The sequence below is a fragment of the Nerophis ophidion genome, linkage group LG04 (genome assembly GCF_033978795.1).
Source record: "Nerophis ophidion isolate RoL-2023_Sa linkage group LG04, RoL_Noph_v1.0, whole genome shotgun sequence".
NCBI classification, from domain to species: Eukaryota; Metazoa; Chordata; class Actinopteri; order Syngnathiformes; family Syngnathidae; genus Nerophis; species Nerophis ophidion.
In genome coordinates, this window is record NC_084614.1 from 3,669,164 (window position 1) to 3,691,421 (window position 22,258).

At 38.5% G+C, this 22,258-nt stretch overlaps 1 protein-coding gene across 2 annotated transcripts in view; it reads left to right on the plus strand.

Annotated features, from left to right (window-relative positions):
- LOC133550759 (cytochrome c oxidase assembly factor 4 homolog, mitochondrial) overlaps positions 1 to 22,258 on the plus strand; it is a 40,676-nt gene that overhangs the window by 14,345 nt on the left and 4,073 nt on the right. Inside the window, exon 1 of one of the 2 annotated variants that reach the window (XM_061896767.1) lies at positions 21,262 to 21,425. The exons of the other annotated variant lie outside the window; for it this stretch is intronic. The gene's annotated coding sequence lies outside the window, so the exon portion shown is untranslated. Of the gene's footprint in view, positions 1 to 21,261; positions 21,426 to 22,258 lie in introns of those variants that run through there. 2 annotated transcript variants of the gene reach the window in all.

The window sequence follows — 22,258 nt, forward strand, 5'->3', positions numbered from 1 at the left end:
TTTCTAAGCAGGCTGCCACAAGGCTGAGGGGGAAAAAAAACGATTAAGACAAAATGTTCTTCGACCCGGCTTCTAAAGGTCCCGTGCAAAGTGATGAGTCATCGTCTGGTGTGTGTGTGTGTGTGTGTGTGTGTGTGTGTGTAAGGCCAGGATTAGGATGTTAGCTAATGCTAATAGTCCACAGCTGAAGAATGCGAGAAGGCGGAGGCCATTTTGTTGATTAAACACGCTTAAATGAATAAGATGAATTTAAGTACTATAATTATCTTTATTTTAACCCCAAAAATATTTTAATTTTACTTGAAAAACCGACAGCTCAGTAACCAGAATTTTTACACAGCATATAAAAAAATGGTATAAATGGAATGGAATGGAGAAACAACAGCACTTTTTTTGCGATAAAATTCAAGGAACAGAGCTGCCAGTTGTTGTTTTCTTTACCATAAAATTTTGTTGTTTTCTTGTTTTTTTTCTTACTGTATAGAAAAACAGTACCAAAGTTGATTTTAGAGTAAAAAAAAAATTAAGTCGGCGAAATTTTACAGTAAACGATGTGGGTTTTTCACAGCATATATTAAAAAAATGGTATAAATGGAATGGAATGGAGAAACAACAGCATTGTTTTTAGCTGTGAAGTTCAAGCAACAGAGCTGCCAATTAACACAATCTTGTTGTTTTAATGTTTTTATGTCTTACTGTATAAAAAAAAAACAGTATCGAAGTTGATTTTACAGTAAAAAACTCAGTCGGCGGAATTTAACCATAAAATCTATTGTCAATTTTACATTCTACAATTTGATTGATCTTTTTTTTTTTTTTAAATCATACGTCAAGCAGATATTTAAGTACTGTATTTATCTTTATTTTAACAAAGAAATAGTTTAATTTTACTTGAAAAACCGACAGCTCAGTAACCAAAATTTTTTCACAGCATATAAAAAAATGGTATAAATGGAATGGAAAGGAGAAACAGCAGCATTGTTTTTAGCGATAAAATTCAAGCAACAGAGCTGCCAATTAACACTATCTTGTTTTTTTTATGTCTTACTGTATAAAAAAAAAAAACAGTACCAAAGTTGATTTTACAGTAAAAAACTCAGTTGGCGGAATTTAACCGTAAAATCTATTGTCAATTTTACATTCTACAATTTGATTGATCTTTTTTTTTTAAATCGTACGTCAAGCAGATATTTAAGTACTGTATTTATCTTTATTTTAACAAAGAAATAGTTTAATTTTACTTGAAAAACCGACAGCTCAGTAACCAGAATTTTTTCACAGCATATAAAAAAATGGTATAAATGGAATGGAATGGAGAAACAACAGCATTGTTTTTAGCGATAAAATTCAAGTAACAGAGCTGCCAGTTGTTTTCTTTACCATAAAATTTTGTTGTTTTCATGTTTTTTTGTTCGTTTTTTAATGTTTACATGTCTTACTGTATAGATAAACAGTACCAAAGTTGATTTTAGGGGAAAAAAAACTCAGTCGGCTAAATTTTACAGTAAAAGACGTGGGTTTTTCACAGCATATAAAAAAATGGTATAAATGGAATGGAATGGAGAAACAACAGCATTGTTTTTAGCGGTAAAATTCAAGCAACAGAGCTGCCAATTAACACAATCTTGTTTTAATGTTTTTATGTCTTACTGTATAAAAAAAAAAACAGTACCAAAGTTGATTTTACAGTAAAAAAAACTCGGTCGGCGGAATTTAACTATAAAATCTATTGTCAATTTTACATTCTACAATTTTATTGATAATTTGTTTTGTAATCATAAGTCAAGCAGATATTTAAGTCCTGTATTTATCTTAATTTTAACAAAGAAATATTTTAATTTTACTTGAAAAACCGACAGCTCAGTAACCAGAATTTTTTCACAGCATATAAAAAAAATGGTATAAATGGAATGGAATGGAGAAACAACAGTACTTTTTTTAGCGATAAAATTCAAGTAACAGAGCTGCCAGTTGTTTTCTTTACCATAAAATGTTGTTGCTTTCATGTTTTTTTGTTCGTTTTTTTAATGTTTACATGTCTTACTGTATAGAAAAACAGTACCAAAGTTGATTTTAGGGTAAAAAAACTCAGTGGGCTAAATTTTTACAGTAAAAGCAGTGGGTTTTTCACAGCATATAAAAAAAATGGTATAAATGGAATGGAATGGAGAAACAACAGCATTGTTTTTAGCGGTAAAATTCAAGCAACAGAGCTGCCAATTAACACAATCTTGTTGTTTTAATGTTTTTGTGTTCGTTTTTTTTAATGTTTTTATGTCTTACTGTATAAAAAAAAAAACAGTACCAAATTTGATTTTACAGTAAAAAACTCAGTCGGGGGAATTTAACTATAAAATCTATTGTCAATTTTACATTCTACAATTTGATAATTTTTTTAAATCATACGTCAAGCAGATATTTAAGTACTGTATTTATCTATATTTTAACAAAGAAATAGTTTAATTTTACTTGAAAAACCGATAGCTCAGTAACCAAAATTGTTTCACAGCATATAAAAAAATGGTATAAATGGAATGGAATGGAGAAACAACAGCACTTTTTTAGCGATAAAATTCAAGTAACAGAGCTGCCAGTTGTTGTTTTCTTTACCATAAAATGTTGTTGTCTTTGTGTTTTTTTGTTCGTTTTTTAATGTTTTCACGTCTCGCTGTATAGAAAAACAGTACCAAAGTTGACTTTAGAGTAAAAAAAAATTCAGTCGGCGAAATTTTACAGTAAATGATGTTGGTTTTTCACAGCATATATTAAAAAAATGGTATAAATGGGATGGAATGGAGAAACAACAGCATTGTTTTTAGCGGTAAAATTCAAGCGACAAAGCTGCCAATTAACACAATCTTGTTGTTTTAATGTCTTACTGTATTAAAAAAAAAACTCAGTCGGCGGAATTTAACCATAAAATCTATTGTAAATTTTACAGTTTACAGTTTGATTGATCATTTGTTTTGAAATCATACGTCAAGCAAATATTTAAGTACTGTATTTACATTTGTTTTAACAAAAAAAATATTTTAATTTTACTTGAAAAACTGACAGCTCAGTCGGCTGAATTTTACAGTAAAAGCAGTGAGTTTTTCACAGCATATAAAAAAATGGTATAAATGGAATGGAATGGAGAAACAACAGCATCGTTTTTAGCGGTAAAATTCCAACAAACATGATTTTTAATGCCAAAAAGGAAAGAAGAAATATATTTAGTGAGAAAAGTTGAAGTGTGTTATTTCCAGACTTTTGCGGGCCACATAAAATCATGTGGCGCGCCAGATTTGGCCCCCAGGCACCGAGTTGGAAAGCCGTGCACGTGGGAAAGCGCACGCAGCCTCAAGGTCGCAGCCTCAAGGTCGCCGCCCCGGCGGTCAAAGGCGGCGCGTGTTTAATTGACGAGACGGAGGAATTAACAAAAAAAACATGTCTGCCTGATCGATCGACCTCGCCAGGCAACATGACTGCGATCCATGCTCTCATTAACGTGATGATGATGATGATGATGGCGTGTCCTTCCTCGGCGGGCGGAGGACACGCGGTGATGAAGACGAGGGTCGGGGCGCGGCACACCTGAGCTGCGGCACAGATGCCATCCTGGGTGGACCTGCCAGGTGACCCCCAAGGTGACATTGATGCTCGACAAGCAGATGCTTTCTTTTTTTAATGACATTTTATTCTGGCGAGCAGGAAACAGGAAGTGCTGCGTTTAATAAACAAGACGTGACAGATGTGCTGCTTATTAAGATCTTCTTCATTTCAAGTTCACGTGGCCCCAAGACTCTGTGCGGCTTTCTTGTTGTTGTTGTAAAAATACCAAGTGGACATCTTCACACCTGCTAAAAGTCTTCTAACTTGACTTAAGTAGGGATGGACCCGCCTCTACTTGGCCTCTACATACATGACACCCGCCCCTAAAAGACATCCACCACTAAAAGACATCCACCACTTAGACACCCGCCTCTAAAAGACATCCACCACTAAGAAACCTCTCTTAAAAGACATCCACCACTTAGACACCCTCCCCTAAAAGACATCCACCACTTAGACACCCGCCTCTAAAAGACATCCACCACTAAAAGACATCCACCACTTAGACACCCGCCTCTAAAAGACATCCACCACTAAGAAACCCTCCCCTAAAAGACATCCACCACTAAGAAACCTCTCTTAAAAGACATCCACCACTAAAAGACATCCACCACTAAGACACCCTCACCTAAAAGACATCCACCACTAAGAAACCTCTCTTAAAAGACATCCACCACTAAAAGACATCCACCACTAAGACACCCTCACCTAAAAGACATCCACCACTAAGAAACCTCTCTTAAAAGACATCCACCACTAAAAGACATCCACCACTAAAAGACATCCACCACTAAGACACCCACCCCTAAAAGACATCCACCACTAAGACACCCGCCTCTAAAAGACATCCACCACTAAAAGACATCCACCGCCAAGACACCAGCCCCTAAAAGACATCCACCACTAAGACACCCGCCTCTAAAAGACATCCACCACTAAGACACCCGCCTCTAAAAGACATCCACCACTGAAAGACATCCACCACTAAGACACCTACCCTAAAAGACATCCACCACTAAGAGATGCGCCCCTAAAAGACATCCACCACTAAGACACCCGCCTCTAAAATACATCCACCACTAAAAGACATCCACCACTTAGACACCCGCCTCTAAAAGACATCCACCACTAAGAGATGTGCCCCTAAAAGACATCCAAGACTAAGACACCAGCCCCTAAAAGACATCCACCACTTAGACACCCGCCTCTAAAAGACATCCACCACTAAAAGACATCCACCACTAAGAGATGCGCCCCTAAAAGACATCCACCACTTAGACGCCCGCCTCTAAAAGACATCCACCACTAAAAGACATCCACCACTAAGAAACCTCTCTTAAAAGACATCCACCACTAAGACACCCGCCTCTAAAAGACATCCACCACTAAGACACCCTCCCTAAAAGACACCCACCACTTAGACACCCACCACTAAGACACCCTCCCTAAAAGACATCCACCACTTAGACACCCGCCTCTAAAAGACATCCACCACTAAAAGACATCCACCACTAAGAGATGCGCCCCTAAAAGACATCCACCACTAAGACCCCTGCCCCTAAAAGACATCCACCACTAAAAGACATCCACCACTAAGACACCCGCCTCTAAAAGACATCCACCACTAAGACACCCTCCCTAAAAGACATCCACCACTTAGACACCTGCCTCTAAAAAACATCCACCACTAAGACGCCCTCCCTAAAAGACATCCACCACTAAGACACCCGCCCTAAAAGACATCCACCACTAAGAAACCTCTCTTAAAAGACATCCACCACTAAGACACCCGCCCTAAAAGACATCCACCACTAAGAAACCTCTCTTAAAAGACATCCACCACTAAGAAACCTCTCTTAAAAGACATCCACCACTAAGACACCCGCCCTAAAAGACATCCACCACTAAGAAACCTCTCTTAAAAGACATCCACCACTAAGACACCCTCCCTAAAAGACATCCACCACTAAGACACCTACCCCTAAAAGACATCCACCACTAAGACACCCACCACTAAGACACCCTCCCTAAAAGACATCCACCACTAAGACATCCACCACTAAGACACCCTCCCCTAAAGACACCCGCTCTAAAAGACATCATGGCTGTGCTTACCAACCCCGACACTATTCAATTTGGTACACGGCCTAATAAGTGTGAGCAGTAGATGGCAGTCACACATAAGACATATGTGTAGACTAGGGTTGTCCCGATTCCAATATTTTGATGCCAGTACCGAAATGTATTTTGATACTTTTCTAAATAAATACCGTGCAACACCTATCAGAAACATGTTTAATTTATCATTCTAGAAAAGCAATAAATATTTTCTCATGATTTATTTTATTTTTTCTAATAAATGAAATATGTTAAATATTCAACACACAAACTCACACCAATGAAAACATTATTTTAAACAATTATTTATCCACAACATGCATTTGAAATGTGGACTTTCAATAAAGTAGCAAAATATATCCACAATCAATCTTTGCAAAAGTAGAAGCTCTTAATGCGGTTATGGAAGGCATCATCGTTATTGGGCCTAATTAAGAAGGAAATGCGGGCTGGAATCAATCTAATTAGCATGCACACTGTGTGTGTGTGTGTGTGTGTGTGTGTGTGTGTGTGTGTGTGTGTGTGTGTGTGTGTGTGTGTTTGTGTGTGTGTGCACGTGACCTGCAGCTCCATGTGTACACACAAAAGTAGCAGAGCTGGGCAAATATTTTGACTCAGGGGCCACATTGAGAGCAAAAAAGTGTCTGGGGGGCCAATGTGTGTGTGTGTGTGTGTGTGTGTATAAATAATATGTACACTTTTATCTGTAAAAACCTGCTGTACAGTACGTGTGTGTATGGGATTGTACACTTTTTTTACTGAATGGAACACCCAATATGTACATGAAAACAAAGAAAGTGGGATTTACAACATTAACTATGGAGGATAAAACCCTGAATATCAACAACCAGAGGTCATCGTTTTGCTAAGTCTTAGGTAAGCCTTGAGTCTTTGCCCTCAAGTCCCGAGTCAAGTGTCAGGTTCAAACACTGATGACATCTATTAAACAAGACAAAAGGCAAAGAATTAAGGTAAGACTGAATTCAATTTGGACTCAGATCCGAGGAAAGACATGGCCACTGCACACTCTTCGTACAGTCCTGCACCGAGCTCTGCCCCCAGATCGTACTCATCCTTCTTTGAGTCCCCCCCCCCCCCCCCCCCCCCTCCTTCCCACAGCTGCTTCCTCAGGGAAGTGGGTCGTGAACAGCGTTGCCTTCGGTTTCTGAACAGTGCAAAGAGAGTTCCGTAAAATTGTTCAAAGAGAGTCCCATAAAATAGATTAAAAAAAGAGTTCCATAAAATTGTTCAGAGTCCCATAAAATAGTTTAAAGAGAGTTCCATAAAATTGTTCAGAGTGTCATAAAATTGTTCAAAGAGAGTCCCATAAAATTGTTCAAAGAGAGTCCCATAAAATAGATCAAAAAAAGAGTTCCATAAAATTGTTCAGAGTCCCATAAAATAGTTTAAAGAGAGTCCCATAAAATAGTTTAAAGAGAGTCCCATAAAATAGATCAAAAAGACTTCCATAAAATAGTTCAAAGAGAGTCCCATAAAATAGTTCAAAGAGAGTCCCATAAAATAGATCAAAAAGAGTTCCATAAAATTTTTCAGAGGCCCATAAAATAGTTCAAAGAGAGTCCCATAAAATAGATCAAAAAGAGTTCCATAAAATTGTCCAAAGAGAGTGCCATGAAATAGATCAAAAAGAGTTCCATAAAATTGTTCAAAGAGTCCCATAAAATAGATCAAAAATAGTTCCATAAAATAGTTCAGAGAGTCCCATAAAATAGTTCAGAGAGTCCCATAAAATAGATCAAAAAGAGTTCCATAAAATTGTTTAAAGACAGTCCCATAAAATAGTTCAAAGAGAGTCCCATAAAATAAAGTTCCATAAAATTGTTCAGAGTCCCATAAAATAGTTCAAAGAGAGTCCCATAAAATAGATCAAAAAGAGTTCCATAAAATTGTTTAAAGACAGTCCCATAAAATAGTTCAAAGAGAGTCCCATAAAATAGAGTTCCATAAAATTGTTCAGAGTCCCATAAAATAGTTCAAAGAGAGTCCCATAAAATAGATCAAAAAGACTTCCATAAAATTGTTCAGAGTCCCCAAAAAATATATCAAAAAGAGTCCCATAAAATTGTTCAAAGAGAGTCCCATAAAATTGATCAAAAAGACTTCCATAAAATTGTTCAAAGAGAGTCCCGTAAAATAGTTCAGAGTCCCCAAAAAATAGATCAAAAAGAGTTCCATAAAATTGTCCAAAGAGAGTCCCATAAAATAGATCAAAAAGACTTCCATAAAATTGTTCAAAGATAGTCCCATAAAATAGTTAAAATAGAGTCCCATAAAATAGTTAAAATAGAGTCCCATAAAGTTGTCCAAAGAGAGTCCCATAAAATAGATCAAAAAGACTTCCATAAAATTGTTCAAAGATAGTCCCATAAAATAGTTAAAATAGAGTTCCATAAAGTTGTTCAAAGAGAGTCCCATAAAATAGATCAAAAAGAGTTCCATAAAATTGTTCAGATAGTCCCATAAAATAGTTCAAAGAGAGTCCCAATAAAATATATCAAAGAGTTCCATAAAATTGTTCAAAGAGAGTCCCATAAAATAGATCAACAAGAGTCCAAAAAAATAGATCAAAAAGAGTACCATAAAATTGTTTAGATCCACTATGGACTGGACTCTCACAATATTATGTTAAATCCACTATGGACTGGACTCTCACACTATTATGTTAAATCCACTATGGACTGGACTTTCACTATTAGGTTAGATCCACTATGGACTGGACTCTCACTATTATGTCGGATCCAGTATGGACTGGACTCTCACTATTATGTCGGATCCAGTATGGACTGGACTCTTACTATTATGTTAGATCCACTATGGACTGGACTCTCACTATTATGTTAGATCCACTATGGACTGGACTCTCACTATTATGTTAGATCCACTATGGACTGGACTCTCACTATTATGTTAGATCCACTATGGACTGGACTCTCACACTATTATGTTAGATCCACTATGGACTGGACTCTCACAATTATGTTAGATCCACTATGGACTGTCTCTCTCACTATTATGTTGGATCCACTATGGACTGGACTCTTACTATTATGTTGGATCCACTATGGACTGGAGTCTCACTATTATGTTAGATCCACTATGGACTGGACTCTCACTATTATGTTAGATCCACTATGGACTGGACTCTCACTATTATGTTAGATCTATTATGGACTGGACTCTCACTATTATGTTAGATCCACTATGGACTGGACTCTCTCACTATTATGTTAGATCCACTATGGACTGGACTCTCTCACTATTATGTTAGATCCACTATGGACTGGACTCTCACACTATTATGTTAGATCCACTATGGACTGGACTCTCACTATTATGTTAGATCCACTATGGACTGGACTCACACTATTATGTTAGATCCACTATGGACTGTCTCTCTCACTATTATGCCAGACTCACTCGACGTCCATTGCAGTCCTCTCCAAGGTTTCTCATTATCATCCCACTGAGTTGAGTTTTTCCTTGCCCTGATGTGGGAGCTGAACAGAGTATGTGGTTGTGGCTTGTGCAGCCCTTTGAGACACTTGTGATTTCGGGCTATATAAATAAACTTATAGGATGTTTATGTTTGGGACTGGCTGCTCTGAAAACAAGCCCCGCCCACTCTGCTTTGTTGCCGGTCTGAGCTCCAGTGACGTAGATTACCGTAATAACTCCAACACTGCACGTTTTGACGTTAAAGGTCCACAAACTGCTGCAAGTGTAAAAAAAAAAAAAAAAAAACACGGAGTTTTTTTTTTGTAGTGACGTGACTCCACCCTCCGGATCACGTGATCAAGACGACTACTTCAACGTTAACTTTGAAGTATAAAAAAAATGTTTATAAATTCGTTGCCTGTACGCACGTTTTCAACGGATTTTTGCTGCCCCCTAGTGGACAATTAACACAATACCGCCTGTCAGCTTCTACTGTATAAGCTTTGTGTTGTACGGTAGATCGCCACCTAGTGACGGTTTGGCGTACATTTTCAGTCAAAAAATAAAACATTTTATTTTGGTAACTTTAATAGATGCACACTAAATGCAGGGGGGAAGAAAGAGTACTGCAGCTATAAATACATCCAGCAGAGGTCGCTGTTTCTCAAGTCAACTCACAGCAATGTTTTTTTTGTTTTTTTTATACATTTTTTTTATAATTTTTTATTTTTATTATTTTTTTTCGTATTGTTGTATGTATTTATTTATTTATTTTATTTTGTGAAAAATTTTTAAAATATATATTTTGGGGCATTGCGTCATGTCGTGGAAATTTACATTTTTTCAGCCCAACATTGTGCAACATTTGTTTCTTCATGTGTAAAACTCCATTTTAAATGTGTTTAATTACCGTGAGGGACAAGTTATAGGGTTTAAAAGGAGGGCTCTCCAAAATGTGGCACATTTTAAAAGTACTCCTAAAAAGAAAAAGAAAAAACATACTGTATTTTCCGGACCATAGGGCGCACCGGATGATAAGGCGTACTGCCGGTGAATGGTCTATTTTCGATCTTTTTTCATATACAAGGTGTGTCAGGGGTCGAACCCCAAGATGCAGAGACAGAGGCAGGCATAGCATATGAAAACATGATTTAATTCAAACTAAACAAGAACAAACAAAAAGCAGGCACGTGGGCGGAATAACAAACTAAGGGAGCTAGCACTGGGAGCTAGAAAACAAAAAGGAACTTTAGCATGGAAGCTAGTGGATAGCAAACAGAAAAACTGGAAATAACTAATGGCTAACAAGAACAGTACCGCTACGACGACCGGGACAAAATGCAGCATGACAGGTAATAGCTGAAAAGAATCACAGACACGACAAGTCCGAATGTCAATACAATGATCCGGCAACTGACACAATTCAAAGCAGGTACAAACAAGAGAACAAGGGGAGGCGTGGGCTTATATGACACATGAGGGTGATGCGAAACAGGTGGAAACAATCAGGGGGTCAGGGATGACGTCAGACTGATGACACAAGAGGAAGGGCAAGTGATCTGAAACAAGAGGGGTTACTTTTCAAAATAAAACATGCAATTCACAAGACAAAAAAACCCCCAAGACAAGACATCCCTCACCGCGGTGTGACAAACAAATATTAAAAGGGAACATTATCACAATTTCAAAAGGGTTAAAAACAATAAAAATCAGTTCCCAGTGGCTTGTTGTATTTTTGGAAGTTTTTTTCCAAATTTTACCGGTCTCGGAATATCCCTAAATAAAGCTTTAATGTGCCTTACTTTCGCTAGCTTCGAAATCAGTAGCCATTTCCCTGTGACGTCACACAGTGCTGCCAATGTAAACAAACAATGGCGAATACCATAGCAAGAAATAGCGACATTAGCTCGGATTCAAACTCGGATTTCAGCGACTTAAGCGATTCAACAGATTAGGCATGTATTGAAACAGATGGTTGGAGTATGAAAATATTGAAGAAGAAACTGAAGCTATTGACGCTATTCATAGCCATAGCATGGCCGAATAGCTGCGTTAGCATCGCCGGTAAAATGTGCGGACCAAACGATCAGGACTTTGGCATCTTTTGACACGGGAGCAACTTAAATCCGTCGATTGGTAAGTGTTTGTTTCGCATTAAATGCGGGTGGAAGGAAACGTAATATAGTTGCAAATGCATCTACATGTCACATATATGGATCATGTTTTGTTTTGTCATGTTATGTTTTTGATTTTGGACAATCGGTCACGTTTTGCGCTTCCTGGTTTTGTTTGTTTCCATGCCAACCTCATTAGTTTTCACCTGTCACGTCCTTGTTCTCAGCCTCGCCTGTTTTCACTAATCATCACAGCTATTTAAGTCACTCTTTTTCTTGTCTCCGTCCTGGGATCCTCACACTCGCACGCACCCTACCCATGCTGTCCAAACCTTTACGTCCTGTCCACAGTTCCATGCCGAGTCAGTTTATATATTCATGCCACAGTGCACTCTTTTGTTTCATGTCTTTAGTCTTGCCATCGTGCTGTTTAAGTTTATATTTAAATTGTCTTTCATGCCCTTGAGCAGGTGTTTTTTGTTTCACGTTTGTCCTGTTTAGCCAAGTTTCTTCCTCTTTGTGGGCGCCCTTAGTTTGATTATTTTTGATTGTAGTGTTTAAATAAAACATGTACCTGAATTCACGCCTGGCTCGTCCTGTAATCCCTCTGCGTCGAAGGAGCACACACAATCCATGTCAAAGCCTGACCCTACAGGTTATCCATACATCTCTGTACCATGTCTGCTTTAGCACCGCCGGTAAATAGCATGTTAGCATCGATTAGCGTAGCATGTTAGCATCGATTAGCGTAGCATGTTAGCATCGATTAGCTGGCAGTCAACATCAACAAAACTCACCTTTGTGATTTCGTTGACTATCGTTGCAAATGCATCTGCAGGTTATCCATACATCTCTGTGCCATGTCTGTCTTAGCATCGCCGGTCAAATGTGGAGACACTCCGGCACATTCAATGGGGGCCTGGCGGAAGGCACATTCAATGGGGGCCTGGCGGAAGGCACAGTCAATGGGGGTCTGGCGGGAGGCACATTCAATGGGGGTCTGGCGGAAGGCACATTCAATGGGGGCCTGGCGGAAGGCACATTCAATGGGGGTCTGGCGGAAGGCACATTCAATGGGGGTCTGGCGGAAGGCACATTCAATGGGGGTCTGGCGGAAGGCACATTCAATGGGGGTCTGGCGGAAGGCACATTCAATGGGGGTCTGGCGGAAGGCACATTCAATGGGGGTCTGGCGGAAGGCACATTCAATGGGGGTCTGGCGGAAGGCACATTCAATGGGGGTCTGGCGGGAGGCACATTCAATGGGGGTCTGGCGGGAGGCACATTCAATGGGGGTCTGGCGGGAGGCACATTCAATGGGGGTCTGGCGGAAGGCACATTCAATGGGGGTCTGGCGGAAGGCACATTCATGGGGGTCTGGCGGAAGGCACATTCAATGGGGGTCTGGCGGAAGGCACATTCAATGGGGGTCTGGCGGAAGGCACATTCACTGGGGGTCTGGCGGAAGGCACATTCACTGGGGGTCTGGCGGAAGGCACATTCAATGGGGGTCTGGCGGAAGGCACATTCAATGGGGGTCTGGCGGGAGGCACATTCAATGGGGGTCTGGCGGAAGGCACATTCAATGGGGGTCTGGCGGAAGGCACAGTCAATGGGGGTCTGGCGGAAGGCACAGTCAATGGGGGTCTGGCGGAAGGCACATTCAATGGGGGTCTGGCGGAAGGCACATTCAATGGGGGTCTGGCGGAAGGCACAGTCAATGGGGGTCTGGCGGAAGGCACAGTCAATGGGGGTCTGGCGGAAGGCACAGTCAATGGGGGTCTGGCGGGAGGCACATTCAATGGGGGTCTGGCGGAAGGCACATTCAATGGGGGTCTGGCGGAAGGCACATTCAATGGGGGTCTGGCGGAAGGCACAGTCAATGGGGGTCTGGCGGAAGATTTCTTGCCACTTTGGCATCTTGGGGCCAGTGGTGCAACTTGAATCCCTCCCTGTTAGTGTTGTTCTACCCTCCGACAACACACCGACGAGGCATGATGTCTCCAAGGTTCCAAAAAATAGTCAAAAAAACGGAAAATAACAGAGCTGAGACCCGGTGTTTGTAATGTGTTGAAAATGAAAATGGTGGGTGTGTTACCTCGGCGACGTCACATTCTGACGTCATCGCTTCCAGCGCGATAAACAGATAGGCGTTTAATTCGCCAAAATTCACCCATTTAGAGTTCGGGAATCGGTTAAAAAAATAGATGGTCTTTTTTCTGCACCATCAAGGTATATATTGACGCTTACATAGGTCTGCTGATAATGTTCCCCTTTAAAAGTAAAAAACAATGTGTGATCATTCTGGTCTGATTTTATTTAAACTGTCGACGCTAAAAATCCTTAATTAGGGTCCGCCAGGCCCATTGCAAAGGACTCCACAGGAGTCCTTTGCAATGGGCCTGAGTAGGCAGACTCCTGTGGAGTCCTTTGCAATGGGCCAAGGACCCTATTGAAACTGGTGCGTTTTATTATTATTCTTTCTTTCTTTCTTTATTCCGCACGTATGCGCTAGAATTTGACCCCCTTAACATGCTTCAAAACTCACCAAATTTGACACACACGTCGCTCTGGCATGCCTTCCCAACTTATTAGGCAGCCAAACCAGAAAAATCAAAATTGCGCGCTAGCGCCCCCTAGGAAGGAAAGAAAAACAGACTGCTTGTAACTTCCGTTAGGAATGTCGTACAGACATGAAACAAAAACTGTCACGTAGGTCTAACTTAGACCTGCATTTCATAATACTACTTTCTAGGGCAAAAATCAACAGGAAGTTGGGGAAAACCCCTTCAAAGCAAAATTTTCGCAAAAAAATCAATTTGAGCCTCTTTGAGCTGAAATTTGACCCCCTTAAAATGCCACAAAACTCATCAAACTTGGCAGACACACCAGGACTGGCAGAAATTGCGATTTAATGAAAAAAAAAACAACAACTCAAAATTGCGCTCTAGCGCCCCCTAGGAAGGAAAGAAAAACAGACTGCTTGTAACTTCCGTTAGGAATGTCGTACGGACATGAAACAAAAACTGTCACGTAGGTCTAACTTAGACCTACATTTCATAATCCTACCTTCTAGGGCAAAAATCAACAGGAAGTTGGGGAAAAACCCCTTCAAAACAAAATTTTCGCAAAAAAATCCATTTGTGCCTCTTTGAGCTGAAATTTGACCCCTTTAAAATGCCACAAAACTCACCAAACTTGGCAGACACATCAGGACTGGCAGAAATTGCGATTTAATGGAAAAAAAAAAAACAACAACTCAAAATTGCGCTCTAGAGCAATTTTTGATCAAAACACAGCAAAAACTGCTTCGAGGAAGAAAACACAGACAAAACTGCTTGTAACTTCCGTTAGGAATGTCGTACAGACATGAAACAAAAACTGTCACGTAGGTCTAACTTAGACCTACATTTCATAATTCTACTTTCTAGAGCAAAAATCAACAGGAAGTTGGGGAAAACCCCCTTCAAAACAAAATTTTCGCAAAAAAATAAATTTGAGCCTCTTTGAGCTGAAATTTGACCCCCTTAAAATGCCACAAAACTCACCAAACTTGGCAGACACACCAGGACTGGCAGAAATTGCGATTTAATGAAAAAAAAAAAAAAAGTCAAAATTGCGCTGTAGAGCAATTTTTGATCAAAACACAGCAAAAACTGCTTCGAGGAAGAAAACACGGACAAAACTGCTTGTAACTTCCGGTAGGAATGTCATAGAGACATTAAACAAACACATCTATGTAGGTCTTACTTAGACATACATTTTAATTATCGACATCCTTCAGCAAAAATCAACAGGAAGTTGGCAATTACCCCTTCAAAATAAAAGTTTTGTAGAAACCAGTCACCTTTTTCAAACGTAAATTCCTCCGAGTGCGTTTGTCGTTTCGGCTTCAAACTCGCACAGGAGAGAGATTGAACCCTTTTGATTAAAACTATTACTGCTCCGGTTTTGATTTTACGCGCCTTTCAAAGAACCCCTGCGCAAAGTTTCCTAAAACATGTCATTTTTGCCGCTTTGAGCTGTAATTTGACCCCCTTAAAATGCTTCAAAGTGCAAGTTAAAGCTCTACTATGCAAAGCGAAAGCCATTTATCAACAACATCCAGAAACGCTGATCTGTAATTTGACCCCCTTAACATGCTTCAAAACTCACCAAATTTTACACACACATCAGGACTGGCGAAAATTGCCATCTAATACAAAACCAAACCCCAAAAGTCAAAATTGCGCTCCAGCGCCCCCTAGGAAAAAACCCAGCCAAAACTGTTTGTAACTTCTGTTAGGAATGTCGTACAGACATGAAACAAAAACTGTCACGTAGGTCTAACTTAGACCTACATTTCATAATTCTACTTTCTAGGGCAAAAATCAACAGGAAGTTGGGAAAAACCCCTTCAAAACAAAATTTTCGCAAAAAAATCCATTTGTGCCTCTTTGACCTGTAATTTGACCCCTTTAAAATGCCACAAAACTCACCAAACTTGGCACACACATCAGGACTTGCAGAAATTGCGATTTAATGAAAAAAAAAAACTCAAAATTGCGCTCTAGAGCAATTTTTGATCAAAACACAGCAAAAACTGCTTCGAGGAAGAAAACACAGACAAAACTGCTTGTAACTTCCGGTGGGAATGCCGGAAAGACATGAAACAAAAACTTGTATGTAGGTCACTTAGACCTACATTTTAATTATTGACATCCTTCAGCAAAAATCAACAGGAAGTTGGCAATTACCCCTTCAAAATAAAAGTTTTGTAGAAACCAGTCACCTTTTTCAAACGCAAACTCCTCCGAGTGCGTTTGTCATTTCGGCTTCAAACTCGCACAGGAGAGAGATTGAACCCTTTTGATTACAACTATTACTGCTCCGGTTTTGATTTTACGCGCTTTCAAAGAACCCCTGCGCAAAGTTTCCTAAAACATGTCATTTTTGCCGCTTTGAGCTGTAATTTGACCCCCTTGAAATGCTTCAAAGTGCAAGTTAAAGCTCTACTATGCAAAGCGAAAGCCATTTATCAACAACATCCAGAAAAGCTGATCTGTAATTTGACCCCCTTTACATGCTTCAAAACTCACCAAACTTGGCACACACATCAGGACTGGCAGAAATTGCGATTCAATGAAAAAAAAAAAAAAAAAAAAACTCAAAATTGCGCTCTAGAGCAATTTTTGATCAAAACACAGCAAAAACTGCTTCGAGGAAGAAAACACAGACAAAACTGCTTGTAACTTCCGTTAGGAATGTCATACAGACATGAAACAAAAACTGTCACGTAGGTCTAACATAGACCTACATTTCATAATCCTACCTTCTAGGGCAAAAATCAACAGGAAGTTGGGAAAAACCTTCAAAACAAAATTTTCGCAAAAAAATCCATTTGTTCCTCTTTGAGCTGTAATTTGACCCCCTTAAAATGCCACAAAACTCACCAAACTTGGCACACACATCAGGACTGGCAGAAATTGCGATTTAATGAAAAAAAAACAAAAAAACTCAAAATTGCGCTCTAGAGCAATTTTTGATCAAAACACAGCAAAAACTGCTTCGAGGAAGAAAACACAGACAAAACTGCTTGTAACTTCCGGTGGGAATGCCGGAAAGACATGAAACAAAAACTTGTATGTAGGTCACTTAGACCTACATTTTAATTATTGACATCCTTCAGCAAAAATCAACAGGAAGTTGGCAATTACCCCTTCAAAATAAAAGTTTTGTAGAAACCAGTCACCTTTTTCAAACGTAAACTCCTCCGAGTGCGTTTGTCGTTTCGGCTTCAAACTCGCACAGGAGAGAGATTGAACCCTTTTGATTAAAACTATTACTGCTCCGGTTTTGATTTTACGCGCCTTCAAAGAACCCCTGCGCAAAGTTTCCTAAAACATGTCCTTTTTGCCGCTTTGAGCTGTAATTTGACCCCCTTAAAATGCTTCAAAGTGCAAGTTAAAGCTCTACTATGCAAAGCGAAAGCCATTTATCAACAACATCCAGAAACGCTGATCTGTAATTTGACCCCCTTAACATGCTTCAAAACTCACCAAATTTTACACACACATCAGGACTGGCGAAAATTGCCATCTAATACAAAACCAAACCCCAAAAGTCAAAATTGCGCTCCAGCGCCCCCTAGGAAAAAACCCAGCCAAAACTGTTTGTAACTTATGTTAGGAATGTCGTACAGACATGAAACAAAAACTGTCACATAGGTCTAACTTAGACCTACATTTCATAATTCTACTTTCTAGGGCAAAAATCAACAGGAAGTTGGGAAAAACCCCTTCAAAACAAAATTTTCGCAAAAAAATCCATTTGTGCCTCTTTGAGCTGTAATTTGACCCCTTTAAAATGCCACAAAACTCACCAAACTTGGCACACACATCAGGACTCGCAGAAATTGCGATTTAATGAAAAAAAAAACCTCAAAATTGCGCTCTAGAGCAATTTTTGATCAAAACACAGCAAAAACTGCTTCGAGGAAGAAAACACAGACAAAACTGCTTGTAACTTCCGGTGGGAATGCCGGAAAGACATGAAACAAAAACTTGTATGTAGGTCACTTAGACCTACATTTTAATTATTGACATCCTTCAGCAAAAATCAACAGGAAGTTGGCAATTACCCCTTCAAAATAAAAGTTTTGTAGAAACCAGTCACCTTTTTCAAACGCAAACTCCTCCGAGTGCGTTTGTCATTTCGGCTTCAAACTCGCACAGGAGAGGGATTGAACCCTTTTGATTAAAACTATTACTGCTCCGGTTTTGATTTTACGCGCCTTCAAAGAACCCCTGCGCAAAGTTTCCTAAAACATGTCATTTTTGCCACTTTGAGCTGTAATTTGACCCCCTTAAAAGTTAAAGCTCTACTATGCAAAGCGAAAGCCATTTATCAACAACATCCAGAAACGTTGATCTGTAATTTGACCCCCTTAACATGCTTCAAAACTCACCAAATTTTACACACACATCAGGACTGGCGAAAATTGCCATCTAATACAAAACCAAACCCCAAAAGTCAAAATTGCGCTCCAGCGCCCCCTAGGAAAAAACCCAGCCAAAACTGTTTGTAACTTCTGTTAGGAATGTCGTAGAGACATGAAACAAAGACATCTGTGTAGGTCTGACTTAGACAAGGGCTTGGCAGCGGCCAAAGGCAGACCCGACCAACGCTGCTTGCAGCTTTAATTAAATCAATGTTATGATTTATTGACCTATTCAAGGCTTCAATTACTTCACATTAAGTGAAGTGAATTATATTTATATAGCGCTTTTCTCTAGTGACTCAAAGCGCTACACATTTGCTGTCACATCTTTTGTTATAAACTCTTATTTGTGGGGTTTTTTAATGTGTTTTTCATAAAATTCTGACGGGGAAGTTTGACTTTTAGTCATTTTAGCGTGCGGGTGACCTCATCGCGGCGGTGACTCTCCACAGAGCCTCTCGGGGACCGAGGGGACTTCTTTTGTCTTATTAATCCCTTCCAAGATAACATGCTCAAATCCAGGAGGGGCCATTTATGAATAGGACTCGACCAAGGAGGAATTATTTCATGTTTAAAAAGGGGGCGAGGCCCCGCCTCCTGCCCAATGTCATGTGGGATAAGCTCCACCCCCACCTTCATGATGACCTTGCACACTGATGGAAAACTTAATATGTTGGAGTAGAGCCAGGAGCCCCAGGAAATGGTAGAACTCCCGAAAATATATACGTACTTTAAAACAGAGGTGCCAAACTTATAAAAAAATACTTTTTCATTTTTAAAACCAATAAAATATATCTTTTTTTTTTTGTTTTAACTTTAGGGCTCCCCTCAAGACAAGGGTCTTAGTCATAAAAATATAAAAAATAGGTCATAAATTAATATATATATATATATATATTTTTTGTTATTAGTGAGAACATAATTATTTTAAGCTATTTTGGGGTTTCATTGAAGTTAGCTCATTTTACTTCTTTTCTTGATTAATTGACAGATAATTTTGCTTAGTTTGAATAAAATACTGCAAATTTTTGTATTTTGTTTTCTTTGTTTTTAAACACATATTTTTTGCAGTGCATAAGTGACCAGACGTCCGAGATCAATACTGGGAATATAATCACAGACAAAGAGGGGAAAAACGATCAGCTAATATTGTAACATTCTTTATTTTTATGTACATTTCTTGATCGATTGACAGATAATTTTGCTTAGTTCAAATAAAATAGTGCAAATTTTTGTATTTTGTTTTCTTTGTTTTTAAACACATATTTTTTGCAGTGCATAAGTGACCAGACGTCCGAGATCAATACTGGGAATATAATCACAGACAAGGAGGAGGGAAAAAAACGGTCAGCTAATATTGACCTGATATTTATGTACATTATGGGAGTCTCATTCAGTAAAAAAAAAAAAAAAAGTGAAAATTCCATTGTGTTTTTATAGGCGGTCTGTCATAATGTTTTTAGCATTCAGACATTATTGTGAGGTTTTGTATTAATGTTCCAAAAAATAATACCGGCCCCCAGACACATTTTTTTCTGTAAATTTGGCCCCCGAGTCTGGTCTAGCTAGTTAATATACATCCACATTCTAGACTATAGTCCTAAATTTTACACCTGTTGCCTTTAACAATCTTTATCTTCATCATTTATTTCAACTTTATGTTATTCAAGTATGACATTCTCAAATGTAATTAATTTAATTGACAAGCAATTCTATTATGGTCATATTCTTATTTGCTAGCGGCTACGATTTCAGTACTATTGAAGATTTGTTTCGCTCCTTCTCAACTCTGTGGTGATATTCTTTTCAAAAAATACAACTAATAGTACGTCAATGTTAAATCTTACTTGTGAAAAGTAATTCCCCATATTCTTATTTTCATTTGAGCAGGAAAATGCTTTGTTTTCTAGCTGTCAGCTGTCAGTTTAGGCTGCTCATCACCACTTCAAGATGGCGGCCCAATTTCTCACGCCACAGCAGCTAATGCTGCGTCACCTTATAACAGGGGTGTCCAAAGTGCCGCCCGCAGGTCATAAAAATACGATTGAAAAAATTAAAAAGTGGTAAATGTAACAAGAAAATGTTGCAATGTTTACTCTACTAACACAAAGTTGCCATGCAGGCTGTTTTTTAAAAACATAATAATGAATCAAAATCAATGTCATTATGAATTATTGACCTATTCAAGGCTCCAATTACGTCACATTAAATATTCCACTTGGAGATATTTTGGGGGGAAATTATGCATTTTTTGTGTTTGCCATATAAAAAATTGATCTGTTTTGTTTGTTTGTTTGTTTTTTTAGATAAGGGCTGAAAACGAAGAAACAAAAAACATACACAACAATACAACTTATAATTAACAGATATATCTGAATATGATCTCGAGATTATTATGTTAAAAGTAAACAGTAAAAAAATTATATATTTTATTATTTAACACTTTAATGAGTAGGACCCTTTTGGATCCCCAATAATTTTGGTGTGATTTGTTTTTAAGTGTCATTGCTCACAAAGTAATAATGAATAAAAATCAATAATGTTATGAGTTATTGACCTTTTTAAAGCTCCAATCATTATATAATCTCAAATATTCCACTTGAAAAAATTTTGGGGTAAAAATATCGCATATTTTGTGTTTTTTTTCCCATAAAAAACAAGGTTTTCTTTGACAAAAAGAGAATACAACTTAAATCTTTAAAAATGTTGTATTGACAGAATGACTTAATGTTGATCTAGAGATTTAAAACTTGAAAAATAATAATACTGAATAATGACACATTTTTAATATTTTTTGGACTAAAATCCTATGGGGACTGAGGGGAGGCCTAAATGTATATTTTTATACATATTGGTTTTTAAAATAAATAAAAAATATATCAAAATTGCCCTTGCTTGCTTTGATTTTTCAGTGTGCGGCCCTCAGTGGAAAAAGTTTGGACACCCCCCCTATTATACTATTTCCGGCGTGTCACCGACTCACCGTGCTGAGACGGAACTATTTTTTGTGACGTCACGGTCCGGCGCCTAAATATTTCCCCCCTCTGTCCGGAACTACAGCAACTCTTTTTCGAGTCTGTTTTTTCATTTGTATTTTTTCATCTTAAACTTATCTTCGGTGACTGGACACACGGAGCACATTTAAACAAAAACGACATCTGCAGGTATGAAAACCTTAATAAATGAACCTATTGTGTCGGAAAACGAGTAGCTAGCATAGATAAGGTCACGCCACGAAAGTCAACACGCTCTACTTTGACGTTATTAATAATTACATTCAATAAATCAATCAATCAATATTTATTTATATAGCCCTAAATCACAAGTGTCTCAAAGGGTTGCACAAACCTCAACGGCATCCTCGGTAGAACCCACATAAGGGCAAGGAAAAACTCACGTCGACAATGATGACTGTGAGAAACCTTGGAGAGGACCGTGGAGGGGACCGAAAGCAATGGATGTCGAGCGGATCCAACATGATATTGTGAAATATCACAATATATATATATATTTAATATAAACATTACTTAATAAAATAGATGAGTAATTATGTGTTTTAGATGTACACCCAAAGCTTTGTAAATATGGATTAAAAATAAATAAATACAAAATATGTATATAGATTTATTTTTGCTCTTTTAAAAGTCGGATAAATGAAATAATTCCCTGGTTGACTATTCCGTTTTTGCACCAGACGTGTACAAACCATGAAGGTGAATTTGTGTATTTATCATAAAATCTTTTTTGACACGGACTGAATTTATATAACTACAAACCCCGTTTCCATATGAGTTGGGAAATTGTGTTAGATGTAAATATAAACAGAATACAATGATTTGCAAATCCTTTTCAAGCCATATTCAGTTGAATATGCTACAAAGACAACATATTTGGTGTTCAAACTCATAAACTTTATTTTTTGGGGGCAAATAATAATTAACTTAGAATTTCATGGCTGCAACATGTGCCAAAGTAGTTGGGAAAGGGCATGTTCACC